This window comes from Coturnix japonica, chromosome 4 (genome assembly GCF_054131305.1).
Source record: "Coturnix japonica strain WE chromosome 4, WE-NBRP24, whole genome shotgun sequence".
NCBI lineage: Eukaryota > Metazoa > Chordata > Aves > Galliformes > Phasianidae > Coturnix > Coturnix japonica.
Window position 1 is genome coordinate 15155037 of NC_140666.1, and position 15597 is coordinate 15170633.

At 34.4% G+C, this 15597-nt stretch overlaps 1 protein-coding gene across 4 annotated transcripts in view; it reads right to left on the reverse strand.

Annotated features, from left to right (window-relative positions):
• PCDH11X (protocadherin 11 X-linked) overlaps nucleotides 1–15597 on the reverse strand; it is a 447910-nt gene that overhangs the window by 341260 nt on the left and 91053 nt on the right. The window contains exon 5 of one of the 4 annotated variants that reach the window (XM_085544584.1): nucleotides 1–15597. This exon is cut by the window's right edge and continues 17921 nt beyond it. The exons of the other annotated variants lie outside the window; for them this stretch is intronic. The gene's annotated coding sequence lies outside the window, so the exon portion shown is untranslated. 4 annotated transcript variants of the gene reach the window in all.

Here is a 15597-nt window from a genome sequence, read left to right on the forward strand (position 1 = left end):
CACTAGAAAACAACCAAAGCTTTATTCTCCCATATATTAAATCAGATTAGTAAAACATTATAATTGATGAATGAAAAATGTAGTATTTGAGCTACTTCTAAGATTTTTCTACAGCACATAACAACATGAACAGCTACTCAGTAAAGTAAAACAAGCATGGTGATTCAAGCATTGAAAACAGCACACTGTAAAAATACCCTCAATTCCTCTTCTCAGCATTAGAGAAATTGAGAAGCAATTTTGTTAAGCAATGTACAGATACAGATTTCAGGTAGATATGATAAGTATTGGATACAAAGCTCCAAACCGGCATAAAACAACTTCAAGAACATTAGTAGAAATTCATCTACAGCTCAAGCATTTTATTTCTGTGCACGGGCATAAGAGGGTCTCACCAACCCAGACTTATCGAGATCAGATGTATTTAATAGCAACAGTGAACATAAGTCATAAATAAATTCTCCTTTCAAATCCTTTACAATCTATTAAGGAGTGCAATATTTAAACTTTGCAGGATTGATTTTTTTTTGTTGTTGTCCAGTTTTTTGGTGTGTGTTTTTTATTTAAAAGCTTTATTCTTAGTTTTCAATCTCTCTGCACGTAGACACATTACATTCTTCTGTGTGACTTTAACTTCTGAGATTTATCTGGCTTTGGAAAAAAATCTGATGAATAAAGCCAACAGCTTTGATCTTTATTTTATAAGTAAGGAGCTTAAAAAATTCATAACAATATAATCCAAAATGGTTGCACCAAATCAAACAAAAATCGTACCTATCCTTTTTCAGTGCTTCAGCACATCCAGCATTGACACAGACAAACACATAGACTGTCAATAAAAAAAGAAAAAAAAATACAAGGAAATAACTATGGGCACTGCAACTACAAGGACTTAATCAACAGCTCTTCCTCTTTTTTTTTTTTCTTTTTTTTTTTCTTTTTTTTTTTTTCTCTTTTTTTTTTCCCCCTTTTTATTCAGTATGAATATAACTGTATATGTTTATCAACTAGGGAATAACTGTATACAACAATAGTGGCCGTGGTATTTGAGAAACATTGTTAGGATGTTGAAGTTGGTCTTTTTACAGTAAGCAAGGGGACTGCATGACACGGGGAAAAAATGGCATAGCTAACATTTATTGATAGTCAGCAGTACCTTAATTCAAGGGTGTCTGTCAGTTTCTCTTGAAAGTTAATGGAATTATAACAATGCATTCTAAGCAGCTGGGCTAGTCTTCAGTTTCATTCTGAAACACAAGCAGCAGCAAATTGACTGCAAGCTCTATAGAAGCAAGGAGTACATTTACAAGCTACTTTCAGCCAAAATGATGAGACGAAAAATTATTAAGAAAAACACGCATTTGTTTCCTGAAAAAGCCAAGTAACAAGCGGTGGAAGAGTCCACTGGTCCACTTATCCTCAGATAACATTTTGCCTTTCCTAAAATATTTCTAGAGGCAGACAAGACCATAATTTAATTAAAAGAAAATGAAAGAACATGTTTGGATGAGAAAATAGATGAGATGAGCTGTCAGAAGAAATAAACTACTGCATTTGCACCAAAAACCTACAGAAGGGAGAGTAAACAAAGTTTACTCTAAACATTACCACAAATAGAAGCTAAAGTTACTTTAATAATACTTTTTGAAAGCGTACTTCTATTGAGTAACTGTGTCAAACATTGTCTGTCAAAATTCACATTAAAAACAAGACTGTTTTAATATAATTTTTATTTCTAAATAAAATTTATTTTCTTTTGCTCTTTTCACTTTTAAAGTCTTTGGAATACAGACACAAAACAAGATAACTAAAGCTTCCATAAATTGCCTCTTCCCCATACACTTATACTGAACTACATTAATCCAAAGCAAACTATTTCTCATTTATTGTATAAAGAATCCACTTTGCACATTTAACAAATTATTAACATTAGCACTTACTAATATTAGTACTTATATTAACATTAGTACTTATGCACAGATCCAGTGAACAAATTACAGCTTACCCTGGACACATTTATGTCTCAAATTGATCCAGAAAACTGGGTTGAGAATTATCAAGTCTCACCAATTATTTATTAAATTTACTTGATAACAAGGAGAAAATCTCATTCTAATGATAAAAACTCTAATAGAAATAATATACCTATCCGTGTTCAAAGAAAGAAGAAAAATAAGTAAAACCCATGGAGTTTAATAGATATTAGAGTTATTTCTATGATCCTCTTATCTCTTAGCCTGCAGATGGATGGACCATTTAATGAAAAACAACAGTTTCCCTCGTATCAAAGCCCCAAAGAGCAACCAATTTCTTAAAAAAAAAAAACAAAAAAAAAAAACAAACCACTAAAATACTTCAGAAGTGCTCTGATCATATTATGTGTTGTTTCCAACTGGAGCCTTATAAAATGCTTCCAGTAGTATCAAAATGAAGTCTCCACTCCTTAAACATATTTCTTCATTAACTTGTTGAAATTCAGTTTACTGGTTAACATGCACAAAATCATTATTGTAATGGCATAAATCATAGCTATATTACTGAAATATTCAAGTCACGATTCAATAGTTCTTATTAGACAAGTCTTGAATAATCACATGAAATCACAAATACACCTCTTGCAATTTTCCTTTTCTGCATTCCTAGGAGTTTCTAACCATACATAATAAAAATAAGGCAATCTAATTAGGTTTCTTATTGAATGAATCAGAGTGCCAAACCCTGACCAGATGGTCACTACCACAATAAAAAGCTTCTGCAAAGTAAAATACAGAACATTTGTTTTTACAGAGTACAATACACAAGTCTTAGCTATCAGAGATACTTTGAATGAAAAGAAAAAAAAAAAAACAAACAAAAAACAAAACAAAACAAAACAACTTGAAACACATCCACATTAAAGTGAAATTAATTTCATTATTTCTTCCGTCTGTTTTTCTGGTTATTACTTTTTTAAACTTAATATATTAAGTTGCCATTTCAAGAAGTTTCTTATATATTAATTACTGTTTTCCAGTTGGGCATCAATGATTTAAAGGAATGGAAACAATCATTTCCCTAAATTAATTCTGAATGAGTAGTGTTCAGATGATTGCAAATAAGCCTTCTTGTTCTGCCTGTAACTTTATAATGTAATCTGCCTGTTGCTTCTTTGCTTTAACATATCTTTCAATCTGACAAAAACTACTACTTCTACCATCTCCCTCACCCCTGTAAACTAATGTTACTCAGCCTGTTATATTTCACATCACGTTTCAATTTTTTGTTTTATTTTTTCTGTTCTTGCTTTGTTAAGAGTCAAACATCTCTTACATTCAATATTTCACCCCTCCACACACAACACACCATCTATTTCCAAGTCTGAAGAGGAAAAAAAAGCTAGACTGATAAGTACCATGGTAGTTAATTTTTTGCAGCTGGTCAAGTGATGTATGAAAAAAAAAAAAATAATCCAGATTATGTTGATATATTAATAATTCTATGATAAGTATGACAGAAGGTGTTTCAATCATAAAACAAACTTCTTGCTCTCATACTTGCTGAGTAAAAACACTGGTAATGTATACATGTGATATTCAACTTGCCAGGAACCTGGTTAGTATGTGGAAGCACAAACATACATTAAAAATGCCAAGGGTAAAGAGTGTAGTATCTCCTGTGCTTCATGGGCATAAATGTTAGTTAATCCTTTCAATAACTTCAGAAAAGAAACATATCTCAATCTGAGAATACCTTTCCCTTTGCGGGTGTGCAATGCAAGCAAGCAGAGGGCATCCACATCTTGAAGCATCTAGAGTTTAGTCTGAAACTCAAGTGTAACCAAGCCAAGAAGCTGAACATATGCTTAAGGCCATGTATTAGAGGGCCAGCAGAATAAAGAGCTGACAAACCTATTGCTATGGGAATCCATTCTACTATATATGCATAGCTACATAAATAGAAAGAAAAAGTCTTCCTAACGTTACAGGTCGTTTCGACTATTTTTTAGATAAAATGTACATTACTTCTTTTAGGTGAAATCCCTGTTTTCTTTGAGAACTGCAGTGAGGTTTTCACTGTCAGGCTAATAATCATGAAGTTTATCCACTAAGCATTCCCAGCCTCTTTGTTTCTGCTTTCTGATTACTGTCTGGCCAGTTAAATTCCACAGCTTTTCAAATGGCACTAATCAGGAATTAAAAGCTACCACCAGCTTTGCTAGATACAGATTCCTGCCCAATGGTTAGTAAGGATTTTCAAAATAGGCAGTTCTTGGCCTTTCCTGATTATCCACAGACAAGCTCATAATCCAGTCCTTAGTATTTAAGAAATCAAGCAGTGAAATAAACGATGTTGATTATAATCTATTGCTCTTTAAAAAAAAAAAAAAAAAAAAAAAAGCAGAAAACTTCAGCTTTCTAATCTTGAGTCCTCCCTCCGTGAGACAGTTTCTGTTGTTATTTCTTGTTTTTATTTCAACAGCAGACTAGATTTTGGGGAAGATGAAAATGAAGGCTAGGAGTGCAATAACAATTACCTTTTAATAGGATTCAGTTTATAATGGTCAGTACATTTTATGTCTAACTGCCTCTTCCATGGCAAGGAAACAGTTATAATTAAAATAATTATGATAGTTATAACTAAATTATAATAAACCAGACTAAAATTAAGACAGTTATTAAAGAGATTTTGCAGTAGATTTTAGTGAGATGGAGGGGGAAGCACTTACTATGAAGACTACATGGAAAAATCTCCTTTTTAGTTGTTCAGGTGAGAAAGCACAATTTAAGTCTCTTGAGACTAGCCCATAACCATAAGAAGAAAGATCACAGACTAAAAACAATTGTTACGTCATCAGTAATGGAGTATTCAGATACTCCATCTTCCAATTCATCTGCCATTTACATTTTCAAGTTATGTAGTATTTGTTTTGAGAGGAATAGATTTTAAAATGACATATTTTCCATAGCACAGCCTTCGAAATGGAAAGGATTAAGACTTAAAACAGACAAAGTAATTAAATATAGTGATGTAGTAACTCTTGACTATGGAGAAGCAATCTAGATATAATGATTTGGAATGAAGCATCCAGAATATACAAAAAGAACACATATTAAAAACTGCTTACTTTTAATTCAGATTTCATATGCTATTTGTATATTTACTCAGTTCCAATGACTGTTGCTTCTTTCAGGACAACCACATTTGGCCTGACTGTCAACTGCTTTCAGCATTTTTTGTGCCTGGTTATAACTACTTGAAGTGCACAAAATGTTTCTAAATCTACCACACAGCAGAATCTGAACACATTTGAGCACAATTAAACACAGCTTTAAGCATTTCAGCATGGTAAAAGGAAGGACTAAAATTAAATTTGACTTTCATAAGCTTGCAGGAACAGTGATGCGCTACATTCTATTTGCAATTTTCCTATATTCCAAGCATGGAACAGAACTGTGGAATTTTATTTTGTTTATTAATTTGGACAACATATCCATGTAGACATCACTGAGCTTTCCTGTATTTGAAGAAGGAAAAAAGCTGTTACGTTTAGCAGCAGCACAGTTTAATGGCATGTTAGTAAACTTAGTACTGTTTAAACTTGTATATATTGAATGCAGTAACATACACATTGAGATTCACTTCCACAGGCTAAGCAGCAAGATTATTTTCAGAAGACAGATATCAAGAATAGCTGAAAGCTGATGTTCCCTGAATGCAGTCAAAGCACTCTGGTTTGTAAAGGTATAGTGTCCCTATATAAACTATATAATAGTTTATTTATAATAATACTCTTACATACAGAAGCTAGTCCCATTTGTATGACTGAAATTAATACAGTGACTCTCAAAAGCTGTACATTTTTTTTTAGAAGACAGGCTTTTTTTATTTTTTATTTTTTATTTATTTTTAAAATCTCTATTATCTCCTACAGGATCACCCTGCTGTTGTTAAAATTCGGACAGCATCTGAATAGTACCATTTTCTTTGGACTTTTGCCTTTGAAAACGAACATTAATCCATAGTTTCTAAAAATACTAAACAAGAAGTTACTTTAAAAAATCCTGACAACAAAGAGAACAAGTGTCTGAGGAGACATGAAGAGATGAGCTGCCCTCATATGTCAAGATTATACTTGTTAGTAGTAGTGCACCTTCAAAATGGCACATTTGTGCACAACAAATTTTAATAACCCTCTTTAGAAAGTTAAGATATTCCCCCCCCCCCCCCCCCCCCCCACACACACACAAAAACACACATTTTATCTGAAACAATAAAATCTAAGTTGTGATAATTATCTTACAACCAGGAAAGATGCAGGCACCAAAGGTGCTTAAAAGATTCAAGTATAACATAAGCACCGGATGAGAAGAAGGCACTTCAGAGGTGCTGTAACCTGAAAAGAATCAAACAAAGAAAAAAAACCCTCTCAAATATATTTGTATGTAATCTTAACATGATATTTACTCTTAAGAAATAATTATAGAGTTGTCAGTGAACCTTTAATAATGTTGTACAGAAAGTGGGATGAAACCAGAAGCCACAGGAATACAAATGGAGATGACCACTTGTAGATAAATAAGGTATGCAACCTTGAAAGGACTCGCCCCAGGGCATAACAAAACCCATGACAAAAAACAGGATCGCATGGGTAGCTTAATTGTGATTCATGAAGGCATTAGCTATGCTGTCAGTAAGCTGTATCCAAAAAATGAGGGTAAAAATGAAACTGCTGAAGGAGAAAAATTCTCATTTTGAAAGATGGCAAAAAATAACAGGAACTTGTTCTGTAATATCAACTCTAGCTGTTGTGTAGGGTCACACTTGTTTTGTAACAACCAGATATCACGAGTATCCTTGTCTTTCAACTTCATGCAAAAGACTAGAACAAGAACAAGTAGCTCTTCCATTCCCCCATTTCACATTAGGATATGAAGAGCTGATCCTTCTAGGAGCCTGTATTACTACATACATAAGTACTTTTCCCCCCCTGTTTGAAGGGAAGTTAATAGCTTCTGTCGGAGTTAATACTACACTCTTTCAGTTTAATCTGGTATCCCGTCTTCAAGGATGACAAATTTGGATGCAGCCCAGAAATATATAGTGGTAATCAAGGTTACAAAAAATAATAATAATAATAATAAATCAGAAGCATAATCCTGGCTATTACATTTCAACTAGATGTCTACAGGAGATATTGGAGATATTGGATGTATATTACAAATGTAGAATTGAGAATCATCAGTACTTTGATGGCCTTTAAACTTATCATATTCATATATATTATATTCAGGGAGACAGAAAAGGAAGTGACAAAAATGCACTGGAAGTGCAGTGGAGGATAAAAGAGGAGGAGATATTCAACTGGATAACACAATAAAAAAAAAACGATCAGAGAACAAAGAAGAGACGGAGTATGTGACCTAGTGAGAAAAGTCATGGCAGTACTGCAAAGGTTTTGAAACTGTAATTTCAAATCTGTAAAACAGCAGCTGTAATTTCAGATACTCAGCGAAGTAACTCAGAGACAGATTTTCAGTCAATTTTTCCTTTTGTTTAGCTCCTTTGTTCCTTCTCGTTGGAAGAGAATCTTAAAATGTCTTATTATTAGTTCATATCTGTGTAATGTGAACTTTGTGAATTGCACTAGAGAGAACAAGCATTAAAATGGATGGTCCTGAATCCTTTTTTCACATTTCTTCACTTTCTTCAACTTCACACTTCAAGAAAATATTATATCAACTATATCAATGTTGACAAATTGCATGTAGATGGTGAGTAGATATACAACTGCAAGGACAAAGAGCAATCACTCCTCTAAAATGAGAATGAATGCAGTGCAATTCAGAATATTAATTTAAAACTTCACACATTGGACCCAGCCAGGAAACCTGACTGGCAGATGAAGCAAGAAAATGCTTCTGGTAGCCTAAAAGAGGGTAAGACTGGCTTACATTACATGAAATGATTGCCTGAAAAGTTTTACTGACAATTGTAAATTCTTCAACAAAGGAGTATGAGCTGTTCCCAGAACTACAAGTAGTTTTAAAATGATGATCACTGATAACTGTCAGAACGTAAGAGAAAGCAGTAAAGAAATAAAAGGATAACAAGAAATATTTGAAACCACTGCTCGTATTTTCTTTTGTTCCCATGTGCTCTCAGACCACAAAAGGTGAATGTGATATTGAACCCAAATGTATTGCTTTCTGTTTGGCCTCTGCTATGCACTCATTATTGCAGGAAGCTTAGTTTCAGACTAGAATACCAATGATATTCTACAGTTACCCTTTGCCTCATGAGAGCACAATTCTCTTCTTCTTTACTCTAATCTCACACCAGTAAAAATCTCTAGATTTCAAAAGAACTTTTGAATTTCAGTAGCAAAAAAAAGTAAGAATAATCTTTTCTAGGTTTGTGTAATAAAAACCAAACCCTTTTATGTTAGGTTTTAAGTTCTTCCATCATCAATAAATTAAATGAAGTATACTACTTGCTACATGGAAAATTATAAGTATGAATTATGTTGTGTATCAGACTGCTGGAATTCTGGAGAAAGTGCCTCGAGTACAATGCAGCGTATCCCTGTTTCATACACCATTGAACAGAGCATGTACAAATTGCCCTGGAACTCAACGAACTGCATAGGGCTCACTGACATTGTTCCTGAGCTGTGGTTACTCCTAATGCTCTGCTAATCGTTCTGTGCTCTAAAATGCTCTGAAGGAAAATCTGTATGTTCCCACAAAGTCAAAGAGAAATCCCACTAATGAAATTAAGTGAAATGAATATAATGTATTTTTGTCAATGCAAGTCCCCTAAGCTAAACTTTTGAGCGTGAAGCACATGCATTATTCAAAGGTAAAGCTTTAATTAGTGTTTCTTCAAAATTACTCCGAGAAAGGACTAAAGGAATCAAAATATTCCATCACGATTGCTGAAAGTATGGCTAAGTAAATCTAAAATAAGCTAGCATCACTGTATTGATATGCTTGAAATCTACTTGAAAGCTAAGTAAAGACAAGTAACAGTAAATCAAGTTCTTCTCACAGAATATTCAGTTCTTTCCCATGATGTATATGATAGCAATTTTAATCAGGGTCTGGCATTCATTTATTCCTACACCATTTTCAATAGCATTACCTGATTTTAAGAATCCTAAATATAAAATGGATAACACATTTTAAACAGCAGTAACTCAAAGGCCAGAGTGATTAGTTTATTTTAAATAAACCTGTGCATAAAGAAATGCAAATATCTCACATTTGCAGATATTGATTTCCAACCAGCCAGACATTTGACTATAATTGCTTTAACAGACCATTGTCTATAGCTTGTAAGCTTGAATCAACGTACATCCCTCTTTTACTAAAAGATCCAAAAGGATATTGATTCACACATCACCTCTTAAATTGAGATAATCTTTTTGAGATTTCAAACTTAATTTGCTGATTGCCTCTAAGTGACATGAGTTCAAGGCTGTCATGAGATGAGTCAAACTGTCCTTGACAGTTCTGACACTTTAAATAGTTTTGCACTGACTGATTCACTGGCAATGGACTCATTATCAGTAGTGCCATGTGGAACTTGGATGACTTGAATCTGACCTAGGTAGTTTTCATCTGCTTCTGAGCAGTGGATTGCTGTGCACCCCTACTGAGTTTCAAAGTAATTTTCACTTTTTTATTTCCTAATTGTATGCTTTTTATTTCCTATCAGTCTCCTTGTGGCGCTCCTTTGTGCTGTAGCCAGCAGGTGACACCCTGTACATGATTCCCTAGAGAGAATCATTGTCACTTCTAACTACTTATCCAGTGTCTGCCTAGTGTTGTTTCACTCCCAACTGCTATTTAATGTCCTCCATCTCATGCTCCGCAGAGAAAACCAATTATTATACAAACAAAGTAAAATAAAAGTATTGTGTCTGATTTAGTTTTATAAACCAGGCTCTGAGCTCCAATGTAAGATGTATAGCTACATCTCTAGACTGCTGTGCTGTGTACCTGATGACATGCTCCATGCTTCCTTCAACCACCTTAACTCCCTACAAGTCATAAGCACTGAGCTCGTTTATTTGTGCTAGGTAATCAACATAATGGCTATATTGGTTGTTCATAATCTGTGCTATTACCATGGTTCAGGATACCGTGATTCTACATTCTTTCAACTATTTGAGCTCTGGAGGTGACACACAGATGAATTATTCATTGTCTATGTGCATGATAACCCCACTTAATCTTTTATTTGTTTGTACTATTGCTAGCTTCTTAATCTTTAGTCCGCTATATTTCTTACAAATTCTCAGAAGACTGCATCTTACATTACACTGACAAAAAAGATTCTCCTTGTAGAAGATCTCATTTAGTTTCCAACAATATATTTTACACTTTTTAGAGCATAGCAGAATTAGACAAAAGAGTGCCTTCAGGAAAACTGCAAGAGAACATAATTCTTATTAACAGTTTTTCTCTTTCAGATGACCTTACACATCATTGGTCTCTTTTAAATGTAAAATAAAGGAGAAATACAGCGACTGTGCAGCTTATCATTGAAAACTTTTTCAAAATATATGCTTAATCATAATGAACCCTGTTCAGAACTTCTTACTCATAACCTCGTCCGAGTCACACCTCCCTACGAACTTTGCCTGAAACCAAGGTGATTATTGCAACCTGTTACTGTGGAAATGCAAGAAAACTTAATAGTATACATCCTCAGATTTGAAATAATTTTAAAATGTAGATTATGCTGAGACAGTGTTCTTCAGGAAATGACTTGGAAAGTTAGGAGAGAACACTAAACCACAGAGTTAGTGAGATTTTTAAGTGAAGTATAATAGCACTGAAGAAAATCTGCAACAGGAATTCTGATTCTTGTTCTCCAGATCTACAGTGCCAGACAAGAATTTGGAATCTTCATGTTGTTAACTGAGCTCCATTCACTCCCTAGGCAGCATCGACGTAATTGGGAACAGGAAAACCAAGTGAATTTCCAGAACACACAGCATTAGCATGTTTATGCATATTGATTTACAGTATCAAAATGTTTCTCCCTTTTCTTTATGGACTGCTGTATCACATGGGCATATACTTACATTTTTAACTAAGGTTGCCACTGCAATCATGGCAAAATGTATTCATAGAATGCAGGCAGATAAACAAATTGCAATTCAAAATTAAACTGATATATAAACTAGCTTCAAAGTCAGAAAATATATGGTCAGATCCTCTGCTCCATCAAGTCTTGGTTAAACTATTCATTCTGACGCAAGAACTATCAGTTGATTTCTGGTTTCATTAAGATCATTAAATCAAGATTATTTTTAACTTTTGTACCATCACAATCACTTCACTTACAGTTTTCCAGCCATCAGCTGCTAAATTCCCTGCTACATTTTCTAGACTACAGATGACTAAGTATGTTGCACAGTTCTGCAAGTATTTAAATCACACTGATATTCAGTAATTTTTTTACTGACATCATGCAAAATTGTGTGTATGTTTATAGAACTCGCATATTCATTAGTGTTTTGAAACTTGGATGACTTCTCTGCAAAAGGAGACATAAAACAAAATACATTGTTGTATGTAAATTACAAATATTATGTTAGCTATTGTGCTTCATCTCTAAGATGGCCTATTAAGATTATCAAAGATCTAAAACCTTACATGAAATTGTGCAAAGACTGCTGACCAAGTCATGGATATGCACTTTCATATCCACACACATCCCAAGAAAGTAGGCTTATAACTGGCACAATTAGATACCGAGTATAGCTACTGTTTTGAAGACTATCTGGGGGTGATTCATTTATCAGTTTTCTCATATCAGCCACATTCCTACCCATAACATTAAGGACCAGGCCTCAGCTGTTCACTAAGAGACAGAAATGAGCTGCCTTGAACAACTCGTGTGTGTGTCTGCCTAATCTGAATGTGAGTCACTTGCTCATTGAGTACAACTGAACTATTCTTTTATTTGCAGCTGAAATAAAAACTGATCTAGAGATTTCTCACTTGAGTGGTTGAGACACATTTTCCCGGGCTGGCAGAATACAAGGCCAGTCTAAGAGATGTTCCTGATTTTGTAATCACCATGTAATGTCACTACACTGCTACTCACTTTGAATTAAAATAACCATTCAGCTGTGTTAATTTATGCTGGTGGATTGTTTCAGTACATCATTCAAATTGTGCATTCCCTGTGTTCTGCTCAATGCAGAGAAAAAAAAAAAACAGAGGTAACCATCATGCAAGTAGATCTAACATAGACTACATTTTGTCAGATGTCTTAAGGAACTGCCACAACCATAATGTCTGTTCTAAATGTTATGAATTACATGGTCATGCATTTACATTTATTGTATATACCTTAAGTATGGCTTGGGGTACTTGATTGTGTGACTACTTGTACAGAAAAGCACAAAAGAAAGCTTTTTTCCCCTTCTTATAATTAAGGGTTGTGTTCAGCTGCAAATTTTTTTGGGCTATAAAACCTTAAAATGGGATTGCATAGACACTATCAAAGTTATCGGAACAGGAGTGGATGAACTTTGTAAAATAAAAGCAAAGATGATGATTAATCTCTTCAGCTGCCGTGTACTTTTTATAAAGACATGGACAGTATCCATTCATCATCTTTATATTATAAGCAGGTAGATAAAACCAAACTTGGAGAACATTACTCAGCTGAGATTGAACTCCTTAGATTTATCTTAATTATGAAAATTTGACAGATAATATCTGACAATGAGTGCAAATAAGTCTGGAAATGTAAGAGACAGAGATGTCTGAAGTAAGACTCAGACTTTCATCTGGGATCTTTCAGTTGATCAAATTTTGTATTACTGCTTCACATGAATTTCTGTTCCCTATAGGAAAATGGGAAGGAGAACAGACTCAGATCCCATCCTTGTTTGGTTGTCACTTCATCCTAAATAATGGCAGACTTCAATAAATAACAAGTTTCAACATTTGTGGGGAAAAAAACTGTAAATTCTATTCAATATATTCAGCATGTTTTGAGAATTATTTGTGTTATTTATTATTAGCACATCTCAAAATTCTGCTTTATTTTTTTAATGAATTTATTGCAGTTCTTTAAGCCATAAAATTAAAACTCATATTTCCTTTCTTTGTCTGATGATTTTTTTTTTCCAGTCTGTTCAACAAAGAGCCCCCAGCTGCCTTTGCCTACTGCAAAGAAATGTTTTATAGTGCATACCTTTTACAGTTCCTTGATCATCGTTCCCCATCTAGAAGTTAGTATATATTCAATTGTTTTATACTTCAATGATATTTTATGTGCCAAGTTACTTCATTTGTATTTATACACCATTGTCTACAGTTTCACAGGTGGAAAATGGTTTTTAATGTCCACACATTGTCAAATCAGCACTTCATTTTCTTTTAATTTACTTCTGTTACAGCAGAATGAATGAAGAACCAAGGCATACCAGCATCTACATATGCAAATTACTTTCTACATTTTGAGCATTTAAGGAAATCTGTTTTGTCATTTTTACTAAATATAAGCTACTCTATTGTCTGGATTTACTCCTTATGGTACCCTGTTTTGACTCAAACTAAAGAGCTAGGCCACGTTACATCCTTACTATAAGTATGAAGGACAGTTAGGAGAATTAGAAGAGTTGAGCAGCTACTAGCCAGATTGCAAGAAATTGTACATCTGATCCTTTTAAGAAACTGAGAGAAAAACATAATTAACCACTACTGAACTCCATAATTTTATAGTCCTTTAAGGCATAAAAACTTCATAAAATATCTGTGTGATTGAAATCTCACATTGACCAGTGATGCCAAGCAAAGCCACCAGCAAAAGTGTCTTCCTGATGCTTTCCTAATTCGGAGGAACTGTGAAATTAAGGTATACATTTCACAGAATCACAGAATTGTAGGGGTTGGAAGGGACCTCTAGAGATCGTCGAGTCCAACCCCCCTGCCAAAGCAGGTTCTCTACACCACATCGCACAGGTAGGTGTCCAGGCAGGTATTGAATATCTCCAGAGAAGGAGACTCCACCACCTCCCTGGGCAGCCTGTTCCAGTGCTCCGTCACCTTCACCGTAAAGAAGTTCTTACATTTCAATTGGTTTCATTGATTAAAAAAAAAAAAAAAGAAAGAAAGAACAAACTTCCTTCTGAGCAGTTTGTTTGCATGAGAACTTGCAGTTTGTAAGGAAAAAAAAACTAACATAGCTAAACAACAAAAAGCCCACAAAACAATGACAACAATACCCTCTCACTTAATTCTGAGATAAATTAGACCTGACCAGTAATATGTTTCAGCATATGGTTGACTTCATCCACCTTCCATTGTGGTGAAAGTAATATGCCCTTTTACAGCAGTTTTACCTCAGGACAGCTTCTATATATAAGTTAATTCGAGCAAGTATCGTTTAAGAATGAAGAGAAAGTCTTTGATTTGGTTGCTACATGTCTATTTTGAAGGGCAAGAACACAGAAACAGTTTCATATTCTCTGTGTGTAAATCCTTTATTAGGATTTATTTAAATGTTAACATAACAGTTTTAAACAAGCCCTTTTTAGTTCAAACCAGGTGAATGTAGTATAGACTGCAGGATTCTTAAGTTCTTACTACATAGGCATTTAGATGCAGAGAAGCATAATATGGAAATGGGGGATTACAGATTTATCAGAAGCAGAACATAAGCAAAGTACTGTAACAGGAAAACTTCAGACTTCATATGCTCCACTTACTTAGCTGAAGAATTTCAAGATACATTTAACAGAAACTTTTTAAGATGACATGATTGTTAGCAGAATTCATTAGCAAGTCCAAATACCATAAAGTAGATTTTAATACTACTGTTATTTTTTTTCTAAACTGAATTGTCAAGGGATAATTAACAAAACCTCCTTCAACTTAAAATCTTTCTGCTGGATACTTAAGAATGCTCTTTCTCAAGTGATACACCTCATTTAAATAATGGGTAAAACGGGTAACAAATCCTTATTCTATCGAACTAGCTAACTCAACAATAGGAATTATTCTGAAATCCTTTTCAGAAAGCCTGCAGAGTCCTTAATACATATTACAGCTAATGGAGACTGAAGGCTATTAAGCCTCAGAATACGTTCCAGGTGTAGTCAAAATAACAGCAGTGGTTTCCAAATGGTGAGTTCTTATAATATCTGAACTAGGAAAATATATGACTGTACTTTGTCAGACTGTACGGATACACACTGACCCTAAAAAAATTCTATTGCTAGGTTCTTCTGTGAATGGGTTGGTGATTGTAACATGATAGAAAGTACAGCACTGATAGCAGAGTAGCCAAGTCCTAGGCTACTGTAGGTAAGGATTTGCTGAAATGGAACAGCTGAAGGCACAGAAATAAATGAAAAATGCTGCTTACCCTCTGAAGGCCTCAGGCCACAGAGATCTCCAGAAAGATTCCCTTACATCCACTGCCAACCCTTAAATGAGATCTGGGAAGTGATGGAGCCAGGATCCACCACTTCTGGTAATTCAGGTGCATGCAATGCACCCAGGTTAACCCTGCATTCCTATCAGGTGCTCGATCACTGTTTCAAGCCATGATTTAGCGTTTCTGCTACAGTGATCATTCATGATAAAG